This window comes from Lissotriton helveticus, chromosome 7 (genome assembly GCF_964261635.1).
Source record: "Lissotriton helveticus chromosome 7, aLisHel1.1, whole genome shotgun sequence".
NCBI lineage: Eukaryota > Metazoa > Chordata > Amphibia > Caudata > Salamandridae > Lissotriton > Lissotriton helveticus.
This window is the reverse complement of record NC_136068.1, coordinates 194547376-194574402: the sequence shown is the minus strand read 5'-3', so window position 1 is coordinate 194574402 and position 27027 is coordinate 194547376.

Below are 27027 nucleotides of genomic sequence, written 5' to 3'. Positions count from 1 at the left end.
GAGGAGGGTATCAAATACCATCATCTCCCGTTGACATATGGAATAACGTGCAGTTTATTGTTAAGTATGTTTTATGGACGAGACGGATTTGAGTATTACTTCTCGAATTTCGACTCGACATTGCCAGAGGTTCCGAATTTCAAGCATTTGAACAAATGGGACTACTACAAAAGCGAAGACAGGTTACACAAATGGTTTATTCCATGGAGAACGTTAGATACTTCACATGCTCGAAACAACAATCTGACTTGTCAAATATCAGAAGTTGAGAAAAAGTTTATAGCACAGGTAGATACTAGATACAGAAAGCAGAAGGCATTGAAGGCATCAGGACAAGGGGAAACAGATTGGACCAAGGAGGAAAGGGCACAACAACGAAAAGGAAGTATTGGTCCAATTGCTTTGGATAAGGAGAAACGGGGGAAACTGTGCATTCACAGGAGTTACTCCTACTATGAAAACGTTTTTGTAGGACAAGTCAATTGCGAACATGCTTTTCAATTGGAGTACTACTCTAAGAACTTCATGAAAGGGATGCAAGCAATACCAAATGTATATTTTGTATGTGGAAGATATGCCTATGTGAAGTTACCAGATAATTGGTACGGATCATGCTATCTGGCTGTTGTCTTCCCTAAAATATATCATGTTGAGAATTTAGACACGCCTAAGAAAGAAATATCAACTAGATGGAAGCGAGGGCTAGGTGCAGCAGAAGTAATTGGAGATGTAATAGGTGCTGCATTCCCTTTCTTAGGATTGATAATGAATGACATTAAGATCAGGAGGTTAGCTACAGTCGTAGATAGACTGTCTGCCAGTACTGCAAGGTCCTTGATGCTGATAGAAGGGGAGATGCAATCGATTAGGGCAATGGTTCTTCAGAACCGACTTGCTTTAGATGTTCTGTTAGCAAAAGAGGGAGGAGTCTGTAGGGCCTTGAAGGTACAGGAATGCTGTACTTACATTCCAGACAATTCAAAGCCCCTAGAGAAGTATATACAAAACATTACTGCCATACACTACGAAATCGAGGACCTGGCAAAGGTAAATGTGTGGGAAAAAGTAGGCCATGGAATGGGTAAAGTTGGAAGTTGGTTTGCCAACTTAGGAAAGGGTATCGTTTGGTACATATTGAAACCCATCATCATAGTAGTGATTTGTGTAATCACTTTGTGGGGATTGGTGCGTTTGTATCAATGGTATAGAGCAAATAGGTTACAGAGAGCTATGAAGAAACAGGAAGAAGAGTTGACAGCGATGCAGGACACCCAATATAAGAGTCTGAAAGCATTAGAGAGTATGAAAAGAAGTGGTACTGTCCTGACTTCACTTTAAAAGGTTCTACATTTTTGTGTCATGGTGATGATGACCCCTGAAGGTCATCAAAGGGGGGACTGAGAGAGCACAAGTTTGAAAAAAATGTATAAGTACGCCATATTTACAAGCACGTAGTTAGTTAACATGTACTTTGCACCAGAGTGTTTATATTTAGAAGTGAAATACACAGAGTGTCTTATATTCAGTGGTGAAATGCATAGAATGTTTAAGTAGAGTAACGATAATCATAACTGTGTGAGACTAATGTAGAAGTGTTTGGGATAAATATGAAAACCTCATGTTCTCATGTTACAGGAATAATGTAAGAGTTGAATGTAACTCTAAAAACCCAGTATTTTGTGTAGGCCTCATGGCAATTCACAAGCAAATCTAAACGTGCTGCTAAAATAATGTGAGACAAGGTTGACATGGTTCTTTCAAAATGTACTATTGAACTTAGGGTTAAAAGTATATGCTTTATAGATGTGTTATTTTAGAAACGTATGCTAGTTAAGAATGTTTGCTGTTTAAATCAAGTTAACGTTTTAAGAGTGCAGGAACCTGCTGCATGTAAATCAAGTAGGCCAGAGCCGATAATGTCATGTAGTCTGAATCGTCATGTGCTCGTTAGAGGAGAGGTCGTGAGGTGTCCAGTATGAAGCTCTGAGAGTGTTTTATGGCCTAAGATATGGTGAAGTCTGGAATTTGAGGCCCACTGCAGGACGAGCTGTATGCAGGTGCGAGGGTCCTAATCAGCTCGAATGAAAGGGACTTTGTTCAGTGGCGCCTTGCGCAGGCCTGTAGGAGTTTCCAGGAATTTCAGGGGGTATCAGCGCACTGAAGAAGCTGCCTGGGAACCAAGGTCAACTTTAACGAGGGTCTTCAAGAGTACCATCATGGAGTTTGCCGCGCAAAGATGTACCACGTGAGGGGCGTCCCAAGGGGCGTTCCTATCAGAAATGTGATTTGGTATTAGGGAAAGTGACCCGGGAGGAGAGCAGAGCAGATGATTTTGGGAGCCTAAGGAAGCGGATGGGTAGGCAGATAGGCTGATCAGGAGAGACCCATTATCAGAGAAGAGACAAAGAGAAGTGCGTGATCTTCTTAGGAAATCACCACGGCTGACACCTAGAGGGTTAAGATCTTGTTAAGTAGGGATGTCATTTAGTATAGTGTAGGGACAGACTAACCTTAATTTTCTTTTCTGTAATGACTTTGAGGTTGCAACTTGTATCCATTTTAGCAACCCTGATGGTATTCGAACTTGTACTTATTATTTTGTTCTTCAGACTCAGACTATTCAAGAAGTTCATGTTCATAGTGATTCCGATATACCTTTTGAATCTCATTTTGAGAAGTTTGTATCTTCAGTTATCTTTGACTTTATATTAAATCTTTAAAACTTAATTTTGGTCAGTGGTCATTTAGAGTGGTGTAAGTTCTTAAATTGATTGTTTACTTCGAGATTACCTTTTACTCAAGACAGGTACCAACGATTCAGTCGACAGGAAATGGGATTTGGTAAGATAATTAGTAACCAGTAATCCCGCGTTAGCAGCACTATTCAAAGAGTTTGTCAGGTGGACCGAGGCAACCTGACATCCAACTAGGATTGCAGGCACACTCAAGGCGGGACCAATCACACACATGGCTCTGAACACCCACTATTGTGGCTGTCTATGGCAGGGAGAGACAGGAACAAAGGAAAGCTGCAAGAAGCTGCGATCAGAGACCGAAACAAGCTGTCAAACGAAACTGCAGGTTGGTATGAACATTCTGGGACCTTGCAGCAATGCGAGGCATTTCCCAGAATGCGTTAGTGATGAGTGACACCTGACAATGCTGCCTAACCCAGGCATGCCAACATGTATATCTAAACCCAAACAAATGCAATGACAGCTAAATACATAGAGAAATCTAGACACATTCAGGCACAAATGAATACCTAAACACTGTCACATACACATAAACCTAAACGTAACCACACAAAGCCAGGAATAGGCAGAGACAAACATAGATATATAGGCAGGACAGCTACGCATTCGGTGTAAGAGTTCTTGACTCTTTTCCGTTTCCAGTCGGGTCAACTGACATTTCCCCCTCTACCCTGATCGCGGACAGAGTGAGATTCTGTACCACACTGCAGTACCACCTGGCATTTACTGAATAACCACAATCGAAATAAATTCTTCCCTTGTCTCCTAACTCTCTCCATAGAAACACACAAACAAAGCGAGAGAGTGAAAGAGAGTTGGAGGGAGAGAAAGAAAGATAAAGAGAGATTGGCAAGGAGAGAAGGGAATTGATGGGCAGATATGAATGACAGAAATCGAAACTTAAAAAATGTGCACAATTGCAAAATTGGCAATCCGAACATGTTTGGTTCTGCAAAACTGCAACTCTTTAAGTGTTATGTGGCGAAAAGAAGAATACTCGGGAACAGCTGGCACAGGAGTAATTCCAAACAGAAAAATAGGTAAAAATACACTTTATCAGACGGAAGCACACGTTTAAAGGGAAAGCTAAATGCTGAAAATTAGGAATTCCCAATTTATGTGGAACACAAGGCATTGACATTTCTAGTGTGAGGCCAGATGGGGCTAGTGCCCCAGCTCTATTTGTCTTGCCCACCCCACTTGTGCCGCACCACCACATCTTAATGTGTCAGGTGGCAACACCAATAAAATAACCAGAGAGCAGCCCTTGTCACAAACATGAATTTGTCCTTTCTTTGAAATGCGCTGTTGTTTGCTTAAATGTTTAAATCTGACTTTGTATGTATGTATGTAGATATGTAGATGGGAAATTATTGCCGCTTCAAGCCACAGTGGTAAAAATTATAAAAACACTAATTGTAGCAAACATAACACTGACCATCTTTATCCTTTGCTTTTGGGTTTGTAATGTGCATGGCAATTGCAACACCATACACTGAAAGCCATTCAAAGGCTAGCAAAGCCTGACAGCTGGATCTGTAAATCATTGACATGTTTCAGAAGCAGTGGTCAGAGTGATGGACAGAGAGGAAGGGCTATGAGGGAGATGAAAGGAATATCTCCTTGCTGGTATCAGTAGGACTCTTGCTTCATAGAGTGAGAGCACACAGACAATAGCCTGAGCCTATGAACAGACCACATAGCAAGATAGAAACTACAGGCAGGGAGAGAGAGCGCAGGAGCAAGACTGGCAGCTAGAATTCACATGAACCGGATGCATTAAGAGGAAAAGGGCCCTCCATTGAGCTGCTTGTATAAGCAAAATACTAAGGGGCCTATTATGATTGCGGTTTTCCCGCATCCTCCGGGCCGGCGGAAGCCACCGCCGGCCCGGTGGATGCGGGAAAACCGCAGCGGAGCCTATTCGGATGGCCGGTGGGTCTGACATTCCATCCGCAGCTTTTCCGCCGCGGTCGCCTTCCGACCGCGGCGGAAAAGCTTTAACATGGCTGGCGGTGTCTATCAGACATCATATTAGGATGGCGTGAAAGGCATGCTTTTCCGTGGCGGCTTGTCCGCCGTGGAAAAGCATACGGACATTCACTTCGGGGGCCCGTTGCGGGCCCCCTGGGTGAAGGTGGGGTGGGGGGTGCACATGGGGGGTACCTATGGTACCCCCCTGCATTTGCGTGCACGAAGCGGCAGGCACAGCGCGGTGCCTGCCGCTTTGTGCATGCAAATGCACAGCATTCATTTTTAACATTGCAGCGGGTGCTGCTTCAAGCAGCACCCGCCGCAATGTTAAAAATACAGGATGTGACCGCCAGGGTGGCGGTCACATCCTAATTTGCATGGGGGGACCGCCGCTGCCCCTGCGGACGGTCCCTCCTACTCTGGGGTGGCGGACGGACGCAGGTCCGTCCGCCATCCTAATGATCCCCAAAGTGTCTATAGGGTTGAGTGGCCCGTCAGTGAAGAGCACACAGGGGACAAATTACAGACAATGCCCTATTGGCTCCTTACCCTTGTACAACGGGTTTCTGCATGCCTTGGGCATTGTAGCATTACAGAAGGGGTCTCAGAGTCTTTTGTGAGCTATTCTGTAATACTAATAGTGCCAGCACACAACAACCCTACCACTATCTTAAGTTGGCACTATAGCACAACCACTGTCTTAAGTTGGTGCCATATTATGGACTTGGACATAGAAGCAAACAGGTCTTGGGGATGTGCATTGACTGTGCACCAGAAAAAAAGTGGAGCACAGTTAGTGCATCTCCTAAAGGCCCTTCTCTGGACTGGGAAAATGGGGTCCTACAGTCATAAAACACACCAAAAGAGATTCCTGTATTCCTAAACCGAAGAGCCAAAGATCTAGCTCTTGATGAAATGCTTTAAAAATCATCACATTTTCCTAGGGTCATGTTCCATAGACTCCAGGAAACATAAGTATTTCTGGGGGTCTACTGCAATACCTGCAGCCCTCCTCAAGCCTTAAAACATGCCAGTGGCGCCCATGCCCAGTTTGGGATACCACAACTCAGTAAAATATTGGTAAATTAATCCACAAAGGGTACTATGGGATGCTCCTTCCAGGGCGCAATGAATAATAAATGAGAGACTCCGGCCACTCGTGTTTCTTCTTTTTTTTTAGATTACATTTACAGGACAGGGCTGGAGCCCCAAGGCCCCCGCACAATTTATTTTTACAAGTGTACCTGGCCCCTGCGTCCTCAGATGACAATGGGTTTTGTACCGGGGAGCTGGTGGCGCCTTGGGCCTCCCCCTGCAGCTCCAATCAATATTCTGAGATGTGAGTAGGGTTGAGGCACCCAAAATATTGACTACGAAGACAGACCACCTAATTTACTTCACCAGGGAGTCTGAGCGCCAGGAGCTCTGGAGCGCGATTGAGACAGCGCTTTTAAGGCATCTAACAGCGTAATTCGCTATTGTTTTAAATTACCCTGTTTAACTATTTGAGTTATTTTATGTTGTTCCAACCCTGTTCTTAGCCCACTCACCCTCACAATAATTGTAATTCACCGCATTTGCGGGTCCTTTCTCCCCCGGAGGCCATCTTAGGCAAGGTTGGGACGCCTGGCGGCGCCATCTTTGTTGCCGCACTAGTGGTTTGACCAGCGCTATTTAGGGCGGGCAAATCTGTGGTTCTGTCTTGACTACGAAGACAGACCACCTAATTTACTTCACCAGGGAGTCTGAGCGCCAGGAGCTCTGGAGCGCGATTGAGACAGCGCTTTTAAGGCATCTAACAGCGTAATTCGCTATTGTTTTAAATTACCCTGTTTAACTATTTGAGTTATTTTATGTTGTTCCAACCCTGTTCTTAGCCCACTCACCCTCACAATAATTGTAATTCACCGCATTTGCGGGTCCTTTCTCCCCCGGAGGCCATCTTAGGCAAGGTTGGGACGCCTGGCGGCGCCATCTTTGTTGCCGCACTAGTGGTTTGACCAGCGCTATTTAGGGCGGGCAAATCTGTGGTTCTGTCTTGACTACGAAGACAGACCACCTAATTTACTTCACCAGGGAGTCTGAGCGCCAGGAGCTCCAGAGCGCGATTGAGACAGCGCTTTTAAGGCATCTAACAGCGTAATTCGCTATTGTTTTAAATTACCCTGTTTAACTATTTGAGTTATTTTATGTTGTTTCAACCCTGTTTTTAGCCCACTCACCCTCACAATAATTGTAATTCACCGCATTTGCGGGTCCTTTCTCCCCCGGCGGCCATCTTAGGCAAGGTTGGGACGCCTGGCGGCGCCATCTTTGTTGCCGCACTAGTGGTTTGACCAGCGCTATTTAGGGCGGGCAAATCTGTGGTTCTCTCTTGACTACGAAGACAGACCACCTAATTTACTTCACCAGGGAGTCTGAGCGCCAGGAGCTCTAGAGCGCGATTGAGACAGCGCTTTTAAGGCATCTAACAGCGTAATTCGCTATTGTTTTAAATTACCCTGTTTAACTATTTGAGTTATTTTATGTTGTTTCAACCCTGTTTTTAGCCCACTCACCCTCACAATAATTGTAATTCACCGCATTTGCGGGTCCTTTTTCCCCCGGCGGCCATCTTAGGCAAGGTTGGGACGCCTGGCGGCGCCATCTTTGTTGCCGCGCTAGTGGTTTGACCAGCGCTATTTAGGGCGGGCAAATCTGTGGTTCTGTCTTGACTACGAAGACAGACCACCTAATTTACTTCACCAGGGAGTAGGAGCGCCAGGAGCTCTAGAGCGCGATTGAGACAGCGCTTTTAAGGCATCTAACAGCGTAATTCGCTATTGTTTTAAATTACCCTGTTTAACTATTTGAGTTATTTTATGTTGTTCCAACCCTGTTCTTAGCCCACTCACCCTCACAATAATTGTAATTCACCGCATTTGCGGGTCCTTTCTCCCCCGGCGGCCATCTTAGGCAAGGTTGGGACGCCTGGCGGCGCCATCTTTGTTGCCGCGCTAGTGGTTTGACCAGCGCTATTTAGGGCGGGCAAATCTGTGGTTCTGTCTTGACTACGAAGACAGACCACCTAATTTACTTCACCAGGGAGTCTGAGCACCAGGAGCTCTAGAGCGCGATTGAGACAGCGCTTTTAAGGCATCTAACAGCGTAATTCGCTATTGTTTTAAATTACCCTGTTTAACTATTTGAGTTATTTTATGTTGTTTCAACCCTGTTTTTAGCCCACTCACCCTCACAATAATTGTAATTCACCGCATTTGTGGGTCCTTTTTCCCCCGGCGGCCATCTTAGGCAAGGTTGGGACGCCTGGCGGCGCCATCTTTGTTGCCGCGCTAGTGGTTTGACCAGCGCTATTTAGGGCGGGCAAATCTGTGGTTCTGTCTTGACTACGAAGACAGACCACCTAATTTACTTCACCAGGGAGTCTGAGCGCCAGGAGCTCTAGAGCGCGATTGAGACAGCGCTTTTAAGGCATCTAACAGCGTAATTCGCTATTGTTTTAAATTACCCTGTTTAACTATTTGAGTTATTTTATGTTGTTTCAACCCTGTTTTTAGCCCACTCACCCTCACAATAATTGTAATTCACCGCATTTGCGGGTCCTTTCTCCCCCGGCGGCCATCTTAGGCAAGGTTGGGACGCCTGGCGGCGCCATCTTTGTTGCCGCGCTAGTGGTTTGACCAGCGCTATTTAGGGCGGGCAAATCTGTGGTTCTGTCTTGACTACGAAGACAGACCACCTAATTTACTTCACCAGGGAGTCTGAGCGCCAGGAGCTCTAGAGCGCGATTGAGACAGCGCTTTTAAGGCATCTAACAGCGTAATTCGCTATTGTTTTAAATTACCCTGTTTAACTATTTGAGTTATTTTATGTTGTTCCAACCCTGTTCTTAGCCCACTCACCCTCACAATAATTGTAATTCACCGCATTTGCGGGTCCTTTCTCCCCCGGCGGCCATCTTAGGCAAGGTTGGGACGCCTGGCGGCGCCATCTTTGTTGCCGCGCTAGTGGTTTGACCAGCGCTATTTAGGGCGGGCAAATCTGTGGTTCTGTCTTGACTACGAAGACAGACCACCTAATTTACTTCACCAGGGAGTCTGAGCGCCAGGAGCTCTAGAGCGCGATTGAGACAGCGCTTTTAAGGCATCTAACAGCGTAATTCGCTATTGTTTTAAATTACCCTGTTTAACTATTTGAGTTATTTTATGTTGTTTCAACCCTGTTTTTAGCCCACTCACCCTCACAATAATTGTAATTCACCGCATTTGCGGGTCCTTTCTCCCCCGGCGTCCATCTTAGGCAAGGTTGGGACGCCTGGCGGCGCCATCTTTGTTGCCGCGCTAGTGGTTTGACCAGCGCTATTTAGGGCGGGCAAATCTGTGGTTCTGTCTTGACTACGAAGACAGACCACCTAATTTACTTCACCAGGGAGTCTGAGCGCCAGGAGCTCTAGAGCGCGATTGAGACAGCGCTTTTAAGGCATCTAACAGCGTAATTCGCTATTGTTTTAAATTACCCTGTTTAACTATTTGAGTTATTTTATGTTGTTTCAACCCTGTTTTTAGCCCACTCACCCTCACAATAATTGTAATTCACCGCATTTGCGGGTCCTTTTTCCCCCGGCGGCCATCTTAGGCAAGGTTGGGACGCCTGGCGGCGCCATCTTTGTTGCCACGCTAGTGGTTTGACCAGCGCTATTTAGGGCGGGCAAATCTGTGGTTCTGTCTTGACTACGAAGACAGACCACCTAATTTACTTCACCAGGGAGTCTGAGCGCCAGGAGCTCTAGAGCGCGATTGAGACAGCGCTTTTAAGGCATCTAACAGCGTAATTCGCTATTGTTTTAAATTACCCTGTTTAACTATTTGAGTTATTTTATGTTGTTTCAACCCTGTTTTTAGCCCACTCACCCTCACAATAATTGTAATTCACCGCATTTGCGGGTCCTTTCTCCCCCGGCGGCCATCTTAGGCAAGGTTGGGACGCCTGGCGGCGCCATCTTTGTTGCCGCGCTAGTGGTTTGACCAGCGCTATTTAAGACGGCCATGCTAACGTGCAGCGTTCGCGCGCAGCGTGAGCACTCCGGAGTCACGCCAGAGTTCAGCCCGTCTGCGCCCGTCCGCGCACGAACGGGCGCAGGGGCTGGGAACCCTGGCTATCGGACCACTTACACACGGGATGAAATGTATTGTTTAAACAGGACGGTTCATCCCTTAGACGAAGCTACGTTAACGAGATTGAATGAGCTGACCCTATATATTCCATACACAGGTAAACCGCCCATGGACTATGCCCTGAAGTTGATTAGTCTAAATACAGGGTCTATGCAGTGTCATAGCCTTGAGATCTTTACCTTGCTTCAGGATGAAAATATCGATATCCTGACGTTGACTGAGACGTGGCTTGGGGAAAACTCGCTACCTGATATTATAGCTGCTGTCCCGCCGGGTTATGACATACATTGGCACAACCGGGCAGGAAACGCCCGTGGTGGCGGAGTGGCAATCTTATTAAAAAAACATCTCACTGTAACTAAAATCCTGGCAGATACACTAGACTTGGCCGATATGTTGGCAGTGAAAATTATGTTTGATAATTTGTGTTTAACTATCCTCACGGTCTATCGCCTGCCTAATTCTACCGCGGCCTTTAACGACCTATTCATGTCGACTATGTCTGATGTGTGCTCCCGGTATAAACACATAATAGTCACAGGAGATTTCAACTTCCATTGGGATAAGGAAAAGAAAGACCCCGCAGCCGAATAATTAGAGATTACCATGTCCTCTTTGGGCTTTAAACAGTTGGTAAACTCCCCCACGCATATAAAAGGTCACATTCTTGACCTGATATGGACTTTAGATCCCAAAACCAGTGTAGCGAAAGTACTTCCTTGTATATGGTCAGACCATCATTTAATTTACTGTGATGTTCCGATTGGTATGAAACCTTTGCCACTAGCACCTAAAGTTAAAATGATCCGCAAATGGAAAAATGTGGATCTAGAATCGCTGACCGTCAAACTCACTGATCTCATACAACCCGTAAATCCTAATGCTAATTTAGATCAGGAGTGTAACGCCTTAATGGACTACCTAATTGGAGCAATAAATCAGATCGCCCCGGAGACATCTAAGAAGATAAATAGAGGTGGGAAAGGCGCACCTTGGTTTACTTCTACCCTAAGGGAGCATAGGAAAGGACTACGTAACGTAGAAAGACTTTGAAGGGAAAAAAAAGACGATGAATCCCTTGAGAAATATAGAAAACTGCTTCACACCTATAAAAAATATATACAGGATGCCAAGGCCACTTTTTATGAAAAGCGGATTAGTGAGGCGGATAATACCCAAAAGGAAATCTTCAAGATACTTGCCGAATTAACAAAGAGAGCACAAGATATAGACACCACTATCAGCTGTGATGCTTTCTTAACTTATTTTTCGGACAAGGTCGATCTCATTTTAAATGAGATAAAGAAGAATACCACTGGCACTATTGAGCCGCTGGCATCTCCAACCTTAGCGGGAACCTATATGTCTAACTTCCCCCGACTAGACTCATTAGGCCTTGAAACCCTGATGAGGAAGATAAAGTCAGGTTCCCCAGCGGACCCATGTCCCCCAAGTGTATTTCGCCTAGCCCGCCATAGTCTAGAAGAACACATCTTATCGGTGTTAAATAAATCACTAGATACTGGCCGACTACCCACCAACTTTAAGGAAGCTAGGGTGAAACCACTAATAAAGAAAATAGGGGCTGACCCTAAAGTGCTGAAAAACTATAGACCAATCTCCCAGCTACCATACCTGTCCAAGGTTTTGGAACAGCATTTGCTGATATCCCTGACTTCATTCCTGGATGCTAACCATCTCCTCCATGAGATGCAGGCAGGGTTTCGGGCACATCACAGCACCGAGTTGGTTATGCTCTCGGTGTTGGATGATTTAAGAACTAGGGCTGACAGTAAAAAAACAAGCGCGCTGATACTCTTAGACCTGTCAGCAGCGTTTGATACTGTCAGCCATCCCTTACTCTTGGACAGGCTGGCTGGCTTTGGGTTTCGAGATTCAGCATACCATTGGTTGGAATCCTTTCTGCTGGGCAGAACCCAGAGAATCCAGCTGGGAGATATGGTTTCAGGAGTGGGAGAACTGACTTGTGGGGTCCCGCAGGCCTCTGCTTTGTCTCCCCTCCTATTTAATCTATATCTACAACCCCTAATAAAAACATTGACTGAGATGGGCTGCCGCGTATTTAATTACGCGGACGATACTCAGTTACTATTAAGTATGGAGGACACTGTACAGGCCCAGCTACAAGCTCAGGAGGTACTTAGATATACAGTTAAATGGATGTCAAGTAACCTCCTGAAGATCAACCCCGAGAAAACTGAGGTCTTGATAGTTTCATCTACTTGCTCCCCTTGGAGCGACCTCTACTGGCCTCAAGAACTGGGTCCCACCCCCAAACCAGCCGACTCGGTAAAAAGCCTCGGCAGCAAGATAGACGGTGCTCTTTCAATGAAGAGCCAAGTCTCCACCGTGGTAGGAGTCTGTAATGGCCTCATCAGACAACTACGTAAACTAGTCCCACTTCTGTCCCAGTCTATGCTCCGTACCGTAGTCTCTGCCATTATACTTTCGAGACTGGACTACGGAAACGCTCTCTATTTGGGTCTACCAAAGACAACAGATTGCAGGTGGTTCAAAACGATGCAGCAAGACTCATTTTTAAACTTCCACGGAACTCTCATGCTTCTCCGCTGTTACAGAACCTTCACTGGCTGCCAGTGTCACAAAGGTCTGTTTTTAAAAGCCTCTGCATAGCCCATAAATCTATTTATGGCCAAGCCCCAGCATATGTTAAGGAAAGGTTGGAGATTTACCGACCTGGAAGAACACTAAGGTCCTCTGAGGCTCATTTACTGATGTGCCCTCGGTTTAACTTAGCCACAAAAGGTGGGAAAGCTTTTTCAGTTTTGCTGCCGAGGATCTGGAACAAACTACCTGAAGCCCTTCGCAGGGATGGAAACAGGCTTCACTTTAGGAAGACCCTAAAGACTGTTCTGTTTAGGGCAGCGCTGAATCTGGCATAGCCTTTCGCTTCCATGACGTAATTAGGCGGTTATTTTTGTGGTTAAAGCGCCTTGCGACCTGTCGGTGAGTTGGCGCTATATAAGTACATAATAACAATAACAATAACAACAATATAAAAATATACAGAAGGAAAACAAAAAAATCTGCGGCTCAAGGCTGCATAAGAAAACAGGAGACCAGCTTAGCAGTTCATTAAATATGCACTGCTTCATACACGAGCACCCCATTATGCCCTGTGAGGGCTCATTGAGTTAGTTTTACTTCCTTGTGTTTCCCCAAGCACAGCAACCCTCAAACAATGATTTTTTTAACCCATTAACCGCAGCGCAAAAAACGCCGCGTGTGGCCATTCCATTGCACGTAAGGGGCCGCGCCGGCCAACGGACGTGCGCAGCACCACGGAGGTAGTGGTCACGACGGCCGTTGACCGACAGAAGCACGCAACGGGTTAAAACTCACTATAAGTGAGCGGTACCTGACCTGATATGATTTTGGCAACCTACTCAGCAAACCCCTAAAACTAAGTCTGTAATCTCTACTGACGTAGGTTAATGAACCAGAAACACCGGTGTCTAGAGATCAGCACCATCTGCGCTAACTTTGGCGAAACACTCAACTACATTTCTACGAGGCGAACTACCAGAGACTGCATTACCCAGAATGCCAGGGGCGAACCTTGTCTGATAGGGGAGCGGTGTGCTCCCAGACCTGCTGTTTCTTTAAAAGTACTCCTGTGAGTCATGGAGCTGACGAGCTCGTGGACGAAGCACCTGCGGGCCAGTGAGCGGTACCTGACCTGATACGATTTTGGCAACCTACTCAGCAAACCCCTAAAACTAAGTCTGTAATCTCTACTGATGACGGTTAATGAACCAGAAACACTGTTGTCTAGAGATCAGCACCATCTGCGCCAACTTTGGCGAAACACTCGACTACATTTCTACGAGGCGAACTTCCAGAGACTGCATTACCCAGAATGCCAGGGGCGAACCTTGTCTGATAGGTGAGCGGTGTGCTCCCAGACCTGCTGTTTATTTGAAAGTACTCCTGTGAGTCATGGAGCTGACGAGCTCGTGGACGAAGCACCTGCGCGCCAGTGAGCGGTACCTGACCTGATACGATTTTGGCAACCTACTCAGCAAACCCCTAAAACTAAGTCTGTAATCTCTACTGACGACGGTTAATGAACCAGAAACACTGTTGTCTAGAGATCAGCACCATCTGCGCCAACTTTGGCGAAACACTCGACTACATTTCTACGAGGCGAACTACCAGAGACTGCATTACCCAGAATGCCAGGGGTGAACCTTGTCTGATAGGTGAGCGGTGTGCTCCCAGACCTGCTGTTTATTTAAAAGTACTCCCGTGAGTCATGGAGCTGACGAGCTCGTGGACGAAGCACCTGCGCGCCAGTGAGCGGTACCTGACCTGATACGATTTTGGCAACCTACTCAGCAAACCCCTAAAACTAAGTCTGTAATCTCTACTGACGAAGGTTAATGAACCAGAAACACCGGTGTCTAGAGATCAGCACCATCTGCGCCAACTTTGGAGAAACATTCGACTACATTTCTACGAGACGAACTACCAGAGACTGCATTACCCAGAATGCCAGGGGCGAACCTTGTCTGATAGGTGAGCGGTGTGCTTCCAGACCTGCTGTTTATTTAAAAGTACTCACGTGAGTCATGGAGCTGACGAGCTCGTGGACGAAGCACCTGCGCGCCAGTGAGCGGTACCTGACCTGATACGATTTTGGCAACCTACTCAGCAAACCCCTAAAACTAAGTCTGTAATCTCTACTGACGAAGGTTAATGAACCAGAAACACCGGTGTCTAGAGATCAGCACCATCTGCGCCAACTTTGGCGAAACACTCGACTACCTTTCTACGAGGCGAACTACCAGAGACTGCATTACCCAGAATGCCAGGGGCGAACCTTGTCCGATAGGTGAGCGGTGTGCTCTCAGACCTGCTGTTTATTTAAAAGTACTCCCGTGAGTCATGGAGCTGACGAGCTCGTGGACGAAGCACCTGCGCGCCAGTGAGCGGTACCTGACCTGATACGATTTTGGCAACCTACTCAGCAAACCCCTAAAACTAAGTCTGTAATCTCTACTGACGAAGGTTAATGAACCAGAAACACCGGTGTCTAGAGATCACCACCATCTGCACCAACTTTGGCGAAACACTCGACTACATTTCTACGAGGCGAACTACCAGAGACTGCATTACCCAGAATGCCAGGGGCGAACCTTGTCTGATAGGTGAGCGGTGTGCTTCCAGACCTGCTGTTTATTTAAAAGTACTCACGTGAGTCATGGAGCTGACGAGCTCGTGGACGAAGCACCTGCGCGCCAGTGAGCGGTACCTGACCTGATACGATTTTGGCAACCTACTCAGCAAACCCCTAAAACTAAGTCTGTAATCTCTACTGACGAAGGTTAATGAACCAGAAACACCGGTGTCTAGAGATCAGCACCATCTGCGCCAACTTTGGCGAAACACTCGACTACCTTTCTACGAGGCGAACTACCAGAGACTGCATTACCCAGAATGCCAGGGGCGAACCTTGTCCGATAGGTGAGCGGTGTGCTCTCAGACCTGCTGTTTATTTAAAAGTACTCCCGTGAGTCATGGAGCTGACGAGCTCGTGGACGAAGCACCTGCGCGCCAGTGAGCGGTACCTGACCTGATACGATTTTGGCAACCTACTCAGCAAACCCCTAAAACTAAGTCTGTAATCTCTACTGACGAAGGTTAATGAACCAGAAACACCGGTGTCTAGAGATCACCACCATCTGCACCAACTTTGGCGAAACACTCGACTACATTTCTACGAGGCGAACTACCAGAGACTGCATTACCCAGAATGCCAGGGGCGAACCTTGTCTGATAGGTGAGCGGTGTGCTCCCAGACCTGCTGTTTATTCAAAAGTACTCCCGTGAGTCATGGAGCTGACGAGTTCGTGGACGAAGCACCTGCGCGCCAGTGAGCGGTACCTGACCTGATACGATTTTGGCAACCTACTCAGCAAACCCCTAAAACTAAGTCTGTAATCTCTACTGACGAAGGTTAATGAACCAGAAACACCGGTGTCTAGAGATCAGCACCATCTGCACCAACTTTGGCGAAACACTCGACTACATTTCTACGAGGCGAACTACCAGAGACTGCATTACCCAGAATGCCAGGGGCGAACGTTGTCTGATAGGTGAGCGGTGTGCTCCCAGACCTGCTGTTTCTTTAAAAGTACTCCTGTGAGTCATGGAGCTGACGAGCTCGTGGACGAAGCACCTGCGGGCCAGTGAGCGGTACCTGACCTGATACGATTTTGGCAACCTACTCAGCAAACCCCTAAAACTAAGTCTGTAATCTCTACTGATGACGGTTAATGAACCAGAAACACTGTTGTCTAGAGATCAGCACCATCTGCGCCAACTTTGGCGAAACACTCGACTACATTTCTACGAGGCGAACTACCAGAGACTGCATTACCCAGAATGCCAGGGGCGAACCTTGTCTGATAGGTGAGCGGTGTGCTCCCAGACCTGCTGTTTATTTGAAAGTACTCCTGTGAGTCATGGAGCTGACGAGCTCGTGGGCGAAGCACCTGCGCGCCAGTGAGCGGTACCTGACCTGATACGATTTTGGCAACCTACTCAGCAAACCCCTAAAACTAAGTCTGTAATCTCTACTGACGACGGTTAATGAACCAGAAACACTGTTGTCTAGAGATCAGCACCATCTGCGCCAACTTTGGCGAAACACTCAACTACATTTCTACGAGGCGAACTACCAGAGACTGCATTACCCAGAATGCCAGGGGTGAACCTTGTCTGATAGGTGAGCGGTGTGCTCCCAGACCTGCTGTTTATTTAAAAGTACTCCCGTGAGTCATGGAGCTGACGAGCTCGTGGACGAAGCACCTGCGCGCCAGTGAGCGGTACCTGACCTGATACGATTTTGGCAACCTACTCAGCAAACCCCTAAAACTAAGTCTGTAATCTCTACTGACGAAGGTTAATGAACCAGAAACACCGGTGTCTAGAGATCAGCACCATCTGCGCCAACTTTGGAGAAACATTCGACTACATTTCTACGAGACGAACTACCAGAGACTGCATTACCCAGAATGCCAGGGGCGAACCTTGTCTGATAGGTGAGCGGTGTGCTTCCAGACCTGCTGTTTATTTAAAAGTACTCACGTGAGTCATGGAGCTGACGAGCTCGTGGACGAAGCACCTGCGCGCCAGTGAGCGGTACCTGACCTGATACGATTTTGGCAACCTACTCAGCAAACCCCTAAAACTAAGTCTGTAATCTCTACTGACGAAGGTTAATGAACCAGAAACACCGGTGTCTAGAGATCAGCACCATCTGCGCCAACTTTGGCGAAACACTCGACTACCTTTCTACGAGGCGAACTACCAGAGACTGCATTACCCAGAATGCCAGGGGCGAACCTTGTCCGATAGGTGAGCGGTGTGCTCTCAGACCTGCTGTTTATTTAAAAGTACTCCCGTGAGTCATGGAGCTGACGAGCTCGTGGACGAAGCACCTGCGCGCCAGTGAGCGGTACCTGACCTGATACGATTTTGGCAACCTACTCAGCAAACCCCTAAAACTAAGTCTGTAATCTCTACTGACGAAGGTTAATGAACCAGAAACACCGGTGTCTAGAGATCACCACCATCTGCACCAACTTTGGCGAAACACTCGACTACATTTCTACGAGGCGAACTACCAGAGACTGCATTACCCAGAATGCCAGGGGCGAACCTTGTCTGATAGGTGAGCGGTGTGCTTCCAGACCTGCTGTTTATTTAAAAGTACTCACGTGAGTCATGGAGCTGACGAGCTCGTGGACGAAGCACCTGCGCGCCAGTGAGCGGTACCTGACCTGATACGATTTTGGCAACCTACTCAGCAAACCCCTAAAACTAAGTCTGTAATCTCTACTGACGAAGGTTAATGAACCAGAAACACCGGTGTCTAGAGATCAGCACCATCTGCGCCAACTTTGGCGAAACACTCGACTACCTTTCTACGAGGCGAACTACCAGAGACTGCATTACCCAGAATGCCAGGGGCGAACCTTGTCCGATAGGTGAGCGGTGTGCTCTCAGACCTGCTGTTTATTTAAAAGTACTCCCGTGAGTCATGGAGCTGACAAGCTCGTGGACGAAGCACCTGCGCGCCAGTGAGCGGTACCTGACCTGATACGATTTTGGCAACCTACTCAGCAAACCCCTAAAACTAAGTCTGTAATCTCTACTGACGAAGGTTAATGAACCAGAAACACCGGTGTCTAGAGATCACCACCATCTGCACCAACTTTGGCGAAACACTCGACTACATTTCTACGAGGCGAACTACCAGAGACTGCATTACCCAGAATGCCAGGGGCGAACCTTGTCTGATAGGTGAGCGGTGTGCTCCCAGACCTGCTGTTTATTCAAAAGTACTCCCGTGAGTCATGGAGCTGACGAGTTCGTGGACGAAGCACCTGCGCGCCAGTGAGCGGTACCTGACCTGATACGATTTTGGCAACCTACTCAGCAAACCCCTAAAACTAAGTCTGTAATCTCTACTGACGAAGGTTAATGAACCAGAAACACCGGTGTCTAGAGATCAGCACCATCTGCACCAACTTTGGCGAAACACTCGACTACATTTCTACGAGGCGAACTACCAGAGACTGCATTACCCAGAATGCCAGGGGCGAACGTTGTCTGATAGGTGAGCGGTGTGCTCCCAGACCTGCTGTTTATTTAAAACTCACTATAAGTCTCCTGGGTCATAGAATACATGACCTCTGCTGCTCTTACCAACATTATTAAAGTACTTTGAGCTGGAGCTGCATGCTCTCCAGGCGTATTGCTGGGACCTCTTGTGGTTGGTTCTGTTGCTGCATTTTGTGGCCTGAAGACTGTTAAAGAAAGATTCAAATACATGTTAATGATTGTTTTGAATAAAGGTGCTTTATTTAAACTATTTTCATGACAGTAATTATTATGATTCACTGCCATGTATGTATGTGGATATACATAGAATTTAACAGCCTGATTCATGAAAACGGCATTTGCGAGTCTCAAATAGCGATAAAATGCGAATCGCTATTGAGAACTCGCAAATCTGAATTCATGTACATTACGGGGAAAAAAAAGCGACTTGCACGCGGGCGCAAAATCCGTTAGCGACTAACTATAGTCGCAGAATAATCGCTATTTCCGGCTACCAGCGTCGGGAATGCGAGTCGCAATCTCGTGCGATCGGGAATGCGAGTCGCAATCCCGTGCGATCGGGAATGCGAGTCGCAATCTCGCGCGATCGGGAAAACGGGAAGTCGCTTTTCGAGCACAGTGATGACATCACAACCAGGAAGCAGGCAGTTCCCCCCCCCAAACACCACAGTGAGGCAAACCTCGAGGGAGCAAGTCGGAAAGCAGCAGCTAATCTTGTGATTGCGATATTACTACCAAACTGCTGCCATGTCTGAGGAACCTGTTCCTGGCCCCAGCAACAGCACAGGGCGGAAGAGAAAGCTGAAGTTCTCAGAGCAGGAGCTCGAGAATCTGATAGAAGGGGTGGTGGCCAACCACGACAGACTCTTTGGGATCAACTCCAGGAAGGTCCCAGAGCAAGACAAAAGGAGGATCTGGCTGGGAATAGCCTCCAGTGTGAACTCCGTGGGTGTGGCCGATAGGTCATTGGAGGAGCTCAAGAAGCGATGGTATGACCTCCGAGGTCGTGCCAAGGAGAGGGTGGCGGAGCGCCTTGGAGAGGCATTGGGCACTGGAGGTGGCGGACCTACAGTCCCTCCCAACACACCCTTGGAGGACCAGGTGGAGAATACCCTTGAGAGGGAGGCGTGCGTTGGCGTCACACCTCTGGACTCCTCCCGCCCCACCCAAGACACCCAAGGTAAGTGGCATGCGACTGCGACCCTGTCCCCTATGACCGTCCCTGACCAAATAGGCTCACATAATGGCCCTTAGTCATGCCTTTGTTGCGCATCAGGAAATGCCCTGAAGCATTGTGGGAGATGTAGTATGTCCACAATGTAGTAGTACCACAATGCAGCCAGACAGGTTCCAAAGTACGCAAATCCACAGCCATCCAGGGAATGTCACCCAGCATGCATGTAACAGCAGCACGTCTGACAGTCACATGCAACTAATGAGTATCCACTTACCCTCACAGGTGGCGCAGAAAGCAGCGACAGTGAGAGGCTGCTGATAGATGAGGAGGCCCAGGAGGAGGATTTGCAACCGGAAACCCAGGCACCAGCCCCTGCCGCTGCAACAACACCAGCAGCCAGGCCCCCCACCGTTGTGGCCCCTGCATCTGCCGTTCCACCCGCAGCCAGAGCCAGGCCCCCCACCGTTGTGGCCCCTGCATCTGCCTTTCCACCCGCAGCCAGAGCCAGGCACCCCACCGTTGTGGCCCCTGCATCTGCCGTTCCACCCGCAGCCAGAGCCAGGCACCCCACTAATGTGCCTCCAGTCCCTGCCGCACCAGCAACGCCTGCTGTGACACCACCTGCAGCTGGTGCTACGACATCTGGGCCAGCGACAGCGCCAACACAGCGGCCAGCCACTGTGACAGGCCAGCAGAGCAGGCGTGGGAGTTCTGGCCATCACACCACAGCTCCAATCAGCAGGAGGGGCAATGGACAGCGCCATGCCTGTTTGAGCGTAGAGAGACGCATGCTGAGGATCCATCAGCGCCAGTCACAGCAGCAAGGTGCCATTCAGCTCCAGCTGCACAAAATTGGGCGCAATGTGGCCGGAGTGGGAGACCGCATGGACCGCATGACGGCGGCCATGGGCCGCATGACTGCAGCCATGGAGGCAAACACTGCTGCGATGATCAAGCAGCGCAGTGCAGCAAGCCGGCGCCACCACCAGCTCATGAGCCGGCTGGCCTCCTACAGCAGGTCAAATTATGTGGCTGCAAATGCCACCTCACAGTTGTCGCGGCGGTCACTCACACAGCAGCACCAACTAGTACAGTGCTGTGAGGACATCACCAGGGTCCTGGAGCACCTCACCACCGCGGTAACGGCACTACACCCTCCTGCTCTACCTGCCACTGTAGGGGGTGACGATGGCAGTGAGGGGGCTTCCAGCGTCAGCAGCCAATCTGCCACACTTGTCCCGCCACTTAGGCGCAGCACCAGGGCAACGCCAGGTACAGGTGCCCCGGAAGAGGATGAGCCTCAGAGGCGCTTGGGCATAACGCGCAGGAGGCGCAATTGACACTGTCCGTAAAACACTGGAACAGGCTGACTATAAGCCTGCCATGTACTTTCACACTGCAGTATGAAGGAATACTGTTAGTTGTAAATAGTTGTACTGATTACCTTTTTTTTGTGAATGAAACAAATATATTTATTTTGCAGCACACATTAGCCTTGTGTAATCATTACATTTTGCATGCAATTGTGATTTGTGGGGTGGGGGAAGAGGGTGGGCTAGAAATTGTTCTCTGTGATGTGGTTGCGACGTCTGTGGCCTTCAGCTGGGTTCTCCCCGCGTGCATGGTGCGCATGTGCTGGTGGCCGGTCGTCCCCTTCTGATTCACTGCCTGAGATGTCAACAGGTATCCGGAGCTTGGTTGCAATGTTATGAAGCATTGCACAGACAGCCACAATGCGGCAGCACACAGCAGGACTGTAATACATGGCCCCACCTGTCTTGTGCAGTATACGGAACCTGCTCTTGAGCAGCCCAAATGTCCTTTCTATACAGTTCCTTGTCCGGATGTGCGCAACATTGTAGCGCCGTTGCTGAGGTGTGGCAGGGTTGAGGTAAGGGGTCAGGAGGTATTCCCGTAGGGCGTAGCCACTGTCACTTGAATGAGAGGAGCAGATGTTGATTGCCCGTGCAGCGCAGTGACTTCATTGCAATGTGACATTGTCGACAAAGTGTACTTACCAAGTAGGTGTCCTTCCCCAAACTCTCCCCTGAGCAGTCGTGTGTGGAGTCCGCTGTGCCTGAAGATAAAGGAGTCATGGGTACTCCCTGGGTACTGGGCGACAATGTCAGTGATGATGGTCTTGGCATTGCAGACCATCTGTATGTTGAGGGAGTGGTAGGACTTCCTGTTGCGGTACATATACTCCGTGGCAGCTGGTGGGCAGATGGCGACGTGGGTACAGTCTATGCAGCCGAGGACATGGGGAAAATGGGCTACATTGTAAAATTGCAGTTTTGTCAGGTCCAATTCCTGTTGGCTCGTGGGAAATGTGATGTGGCGGTGGAGCTGGGTGAGCATGGCATCCACGAAAGTGTGGAGGCAGCGTGACATGGTGGGCTGGGATATCCCCCCAGCAGCCGCTACTATGCCCTGGAAACTGCCGGAGGCCAGGAGGTGCAGGCTGCACAATACCTGCACATGTGTAGGCACCGAATTGTTTCGCCTTGTTGGGTGCTGCATGAGGGGGTCAAGTTCATGTGTCAGCCAGATGATCATTTCCCCATTCAGCCTGTATTTAGCATATATCTGTTCTCTGGTTTGGCCCAGCAAGGTGACCCGCTGCCGGTAAATCCTTTCCTGCCTCATGCGTCTCCTCCGTGCTGCTCGCTGTAGCCTTCGCCGCCTCACCACCATGTACATTCCTGGCATTGTGGAACGCCTAATGCTGCTGCTGAATGTCCTTATGTGTGATTGGTCAGGCCTGGACCTGTTGGTGATTGGCCAACGGTTTTTCAAATTTTACTTAATCATGGCTTTTATGGTTACCACCTGCTTTGAGTTGTCCTTAATTTGCGCCGCGCAAAATTGCGATTTTGGGGTTTTTCGCAATTGTATATTTTTCATGAATGCCGATAGAGAATATTTTGCGTTTCGCTATTTATTTCGCAGATTCCGTGGTTGGTCGCTATTTCCGTATCGCTAATGCTCGACTACCGGGAATCTGCGACTATTATAGCATAATCGCTATTATATTCGCTATTCTGTGTTTGCGAATTCGCTATTTTGTTCTTGAATGCCAATTCCGTAATTTGCACCCGCAATTGCATTTTCGCAGCGATTGCGGGCGCTATTTCGCTTCATGAATCAGGCTGATAGTCATTGATAAATTATTGTGGTGATTTCAATCAATCAATAAAACTTTATTCGATTTTTGTTAGTGTGCTTATCATAGAATAGCAGCAATTAGACAGGATAAGCATACATCAGTTAAAAATGCGTCATCTGATAATTTAATTAAAAAGAAATAGCAGGCAGGAATACTTAGAACAGTCAATTAACAGAGAAGGTCATAAATGAGATTATCATCATCATCCTACTGGGCCTTTATCCTGGGGTTACAATACTAGTGACTTGTGTCAGACAAAAAAACAGGAAGTAAGGTTTGGGAGTAGATAAAAGCTGAAGATAGAGATATGCAGGTCTAACCTGCATAAATTGTTCAGGAATCAAAAGGGGCTTTAGGTAGTTGAAAACTTCAGATAAATGAGTACTATATGCATAGTGTTACAAGTTGAGGTGTTATCGCAGCTAAAAAATGGGAGGTTAGATGGTTTGAGCTGGACCCCTTTCGGAGACATGAGCTGATCGAATATATCTAGCCTCAGATATGTTCAGAGGTGATGATGCTGGTTAGGTATGTCCACGAGGAGGTAAGGCTGAATCCCTTTGACCGATTTAACCATGACATACCTGCGCATAGACTTCTTTAGTAAAGCAGATTTCTCCCATCCGCCTGTCACCTTCTGGGAGAAAGCCTGATTGACCTAAGCAAGAGTGGCCATCGGGATACCACATCTTCACCGTATAGGAGAACAGGAACTGCTCTCCCACAAACTCTAGGGATGTTAAGGCTGATGTTTGATAGCACCCCCTCTAGTTGATATATGTACTTAATAAATGAAAAAGGGGCAAGGATGCAACCCCAACGGTCGCCTCTTTTAAGATCAAAAGACTCAGTGCATTCCCCATTAGGTCCATATCTCACCACCCTTGTTAGGCCACTATGGAGGTCGCTCATAAAGAAGCAAGTAGCTGATCCACCTACATGGAGCCCAGCTCAGCCCTGTGCTTATCACTTTTGACTTCATCAAAGTGTGAGCTGAGGTCCATGTAAGCCAGATGAACAGAACCCCCTCTTACCCTAGTGTATTTAGAAACCAAGAGTTGTATGTTTAGGTTGTGCTTGACCGTGCCCCTACCGGGCCTAAACCAATATTGTACATCAGAAAGAATTTCCTTCTCTTTTGCCCAGGTAGTCAATCTCTCCAGAATAACTCTACAAATAATCTTTATGTCAACATCAGCTAGAGTTTGGCCTGTAATAGGCGGGGTCTGCCCTGTCTCCTTTTTTATATAAAGACAGTATTACTGATCTTTTCCAGACCTTTTGAAGCAGGAATCTGAGGTTCACGTTTATATGCAGAGTTAAGACAGGAGCCCAGATGTCCACTAACAACTTCAACAAGTTGCCCAGAACCCCATTGGCACCAGGGGCCATACCAGGGGTAACAATAGAATTGCATCCTTTACTTCCTCCCATTGGACTGTAATCAGGAGTGGTATAGGGTAAAGGCTCAGACCCCTCACAATCGTAAAGGGATGAGACGTGATTGACCCAGGCCTGGGCTGGAACAGTGACCCCCTGATTCGAAAACCGATCTTCTTCAAAATAGGAGTGGTTCAGAACCCCCCAAAACGTGGTGCTGTCTTTCAGTGTGCTGGATGTTAACAGATCACTCCGCAATTCATTCTTTCTGACTTATTCTCACTTCCTATTAGTGAGTGCAGCTTTAAAGGCTGATCAAATTCTTTTGAACCTCCTCTTGCTTTTGAATATTTGTGGTGGACAAGTGTCAAAAGGGCTGGCAACTGGCCTGCTTGCTTTGACCAGATCCATAAATTCACTTTGTGAAATTTGTTTGAAGGAATGCAGAGGCTGGGTTAGTCTACTGTTTTGGAAATGGGTTGGTGCTGGTGATTTTCCTTTGTTTTAAATAAGAGTCCTAAGTGTCTGCTTTAGTTGTGTAATGAATTGCATGTTTGTCCGTGAATTCTTGACTAATGGGATGAGTTCCTTCTGCGCATTTTGGTTTATGAAAGTTGGTGAGAATTTTATAAAATTCTTTATTTGCACATTTAGCATTTTTAATTCTGTCTTAATAGTACCTTTCTTTTTAGCTTTTTTGATTGCTGACGTGTATAATTTGTTCAGTAGGTGAAGTTTGTCTTGTTTGCTTTTTTTTTAGCCAGGTGTGCTGCAGTTTTCTAATTTGCTCTTTTATCTCTTTTAGTTCAACATTTCTCCAAGGTGCCTGCTTTCTTTTGTCCTGTTTTGTTGTTCTGAGTGATATAAGGACAGTGGTTAATTTGTAAAAAACAAATTGGTGCCAGTGCTCTTATGAGGAGGCAGCTTGCACCAGTCCATTTATAATCCTGTTAGTGCTGCCTAAAGCAGAACCAACTACTAACAATGAAGTGCAGATGTGGCATAATGGCCAGAGTTATTGACTTCGGAGCTGGAGAACCTGGTTTGAGTCTCAGCGTCGGATCAACATCCCCAATCAGTCAAACTCCAGTGCCTACTAAAAATGAGTGTGTTCTTAACCGGTGCTCATGAAACGATAGCACCGGTGTTGATGATTAAGTGCCGTTGCTGAGCACCGAAAACCACTGGCTGAATTAAGCCCTGTATTAGGATATCAAAAGCTTACTGTAGCCACTCATATAGTATTTTAAGAGACAGTATTGTGTCTAGATCTGTGTTGGATGTTAGTTGTGTTTCTAAATATTCAAAATTGGGGAGAGGGGTTGGCCTAACGGCTAAGGCGCTCAACCTCGGACCTGGGTAACTTGGTTCGAGTCTCGGTAACGACGCCAAAAAAACCCTTGTGATTCTGGGCAAATCACTTAATCTCCCCGTGCCTAAAATGAAAGTGTGTCCTCATGTAACGTAGCTGGTGCTATGTAAAGCGCTCTGATAACTGATTCGGTTCGGTTCTAGTTCGCGCTATATAAAACTCTGCAAAAAAAAAAAAAATTAAGGAGTTTGTTCCATAGTCAATAGGTGTATGCATGTAAGGTGGTTTTAGGTGTTTTATGTTGGAAAGCCAGCAAATGGTGGTCTAACCAAGTGACTGGATTAATCATTTGAAAGGTAACTATGTCTAGGTTAGCAAAAATTACATCTCTGGTGAACAGGGCCTCGCAACCTTGTATGGAAACGTCATCAGCTTTAGTGAGATTTATTGTTGCCTTGAATATAACAGCTAGTTCACCTCTTTCGTCTATATGGTTTTGTGTGATAGTTTCATGCAACACTAGAGCCATGTCACCTCCCAACTATGATTTAATAATGAAGAGTAAGTCAGGTTGTGTGTCAGTGAGTGATTAAGCATTTATTAGTAGGCAGTTTCGAGATTGTGTTTTGGCGGTGGTGTGACTTTGTTGTCTAGAAGAGTGAGCTGTATTGTTTTAACTTGTATCAGATGTGTCAGTGCTGATATTAGATGTATGAGGATAACAATAGTGTTGTTTTTCTATATTGTGTATGTGTGTGTATTTAATATATTTACTGGAAAAACAAAGGTTACATTGATTTTATAGTTAGGTGAAAATGTTAGTTAGAACATACCATTTTAAAATGTCCACTGACCCCTAGTGAACAACTATGGAACTTAAAGATAACCCTTTGCTTTTCTCTGATTATTTCTTTTTTCCCAAAGACCTTTATTGCACAATCATGAATTGACACAGCATAGAGCCTACAACCCCAAGGGCCGGCTGCGTTACGTACAGTTACCAAGTATCATTGCCAGAGTAACACAGCCCTTCAGCCGACATCCCGGAGGTCCGGCGGCGTGGTAAAGCAAGGTGTGCACAGAGTAGTCAAAATCGTATTCCGGATAGTCTATAGGCCTATGGTATTTCTTTTTTCTAAAACAAACGTTATTGTTCGAAGCAGAGGAAATATTTATCTAAACAATTGCAGTCAATAATCTCGTCATAGAGCACGTACAGCACAGCAGCAACCACAATCACAATCACTGAGGGATGGTAGGCCTGGTCATTGCCATATCTGCTGATGGGGAAGTACACAATTCGCCCCTATAGACATTCCATCGAACCCATTTCTTATCCCAGACTCCGGGGCATCCCCTAGTTTTGTAAACCGATTTTTAGGACAGCATGCACACGTCCATTGCAGCCACCCATC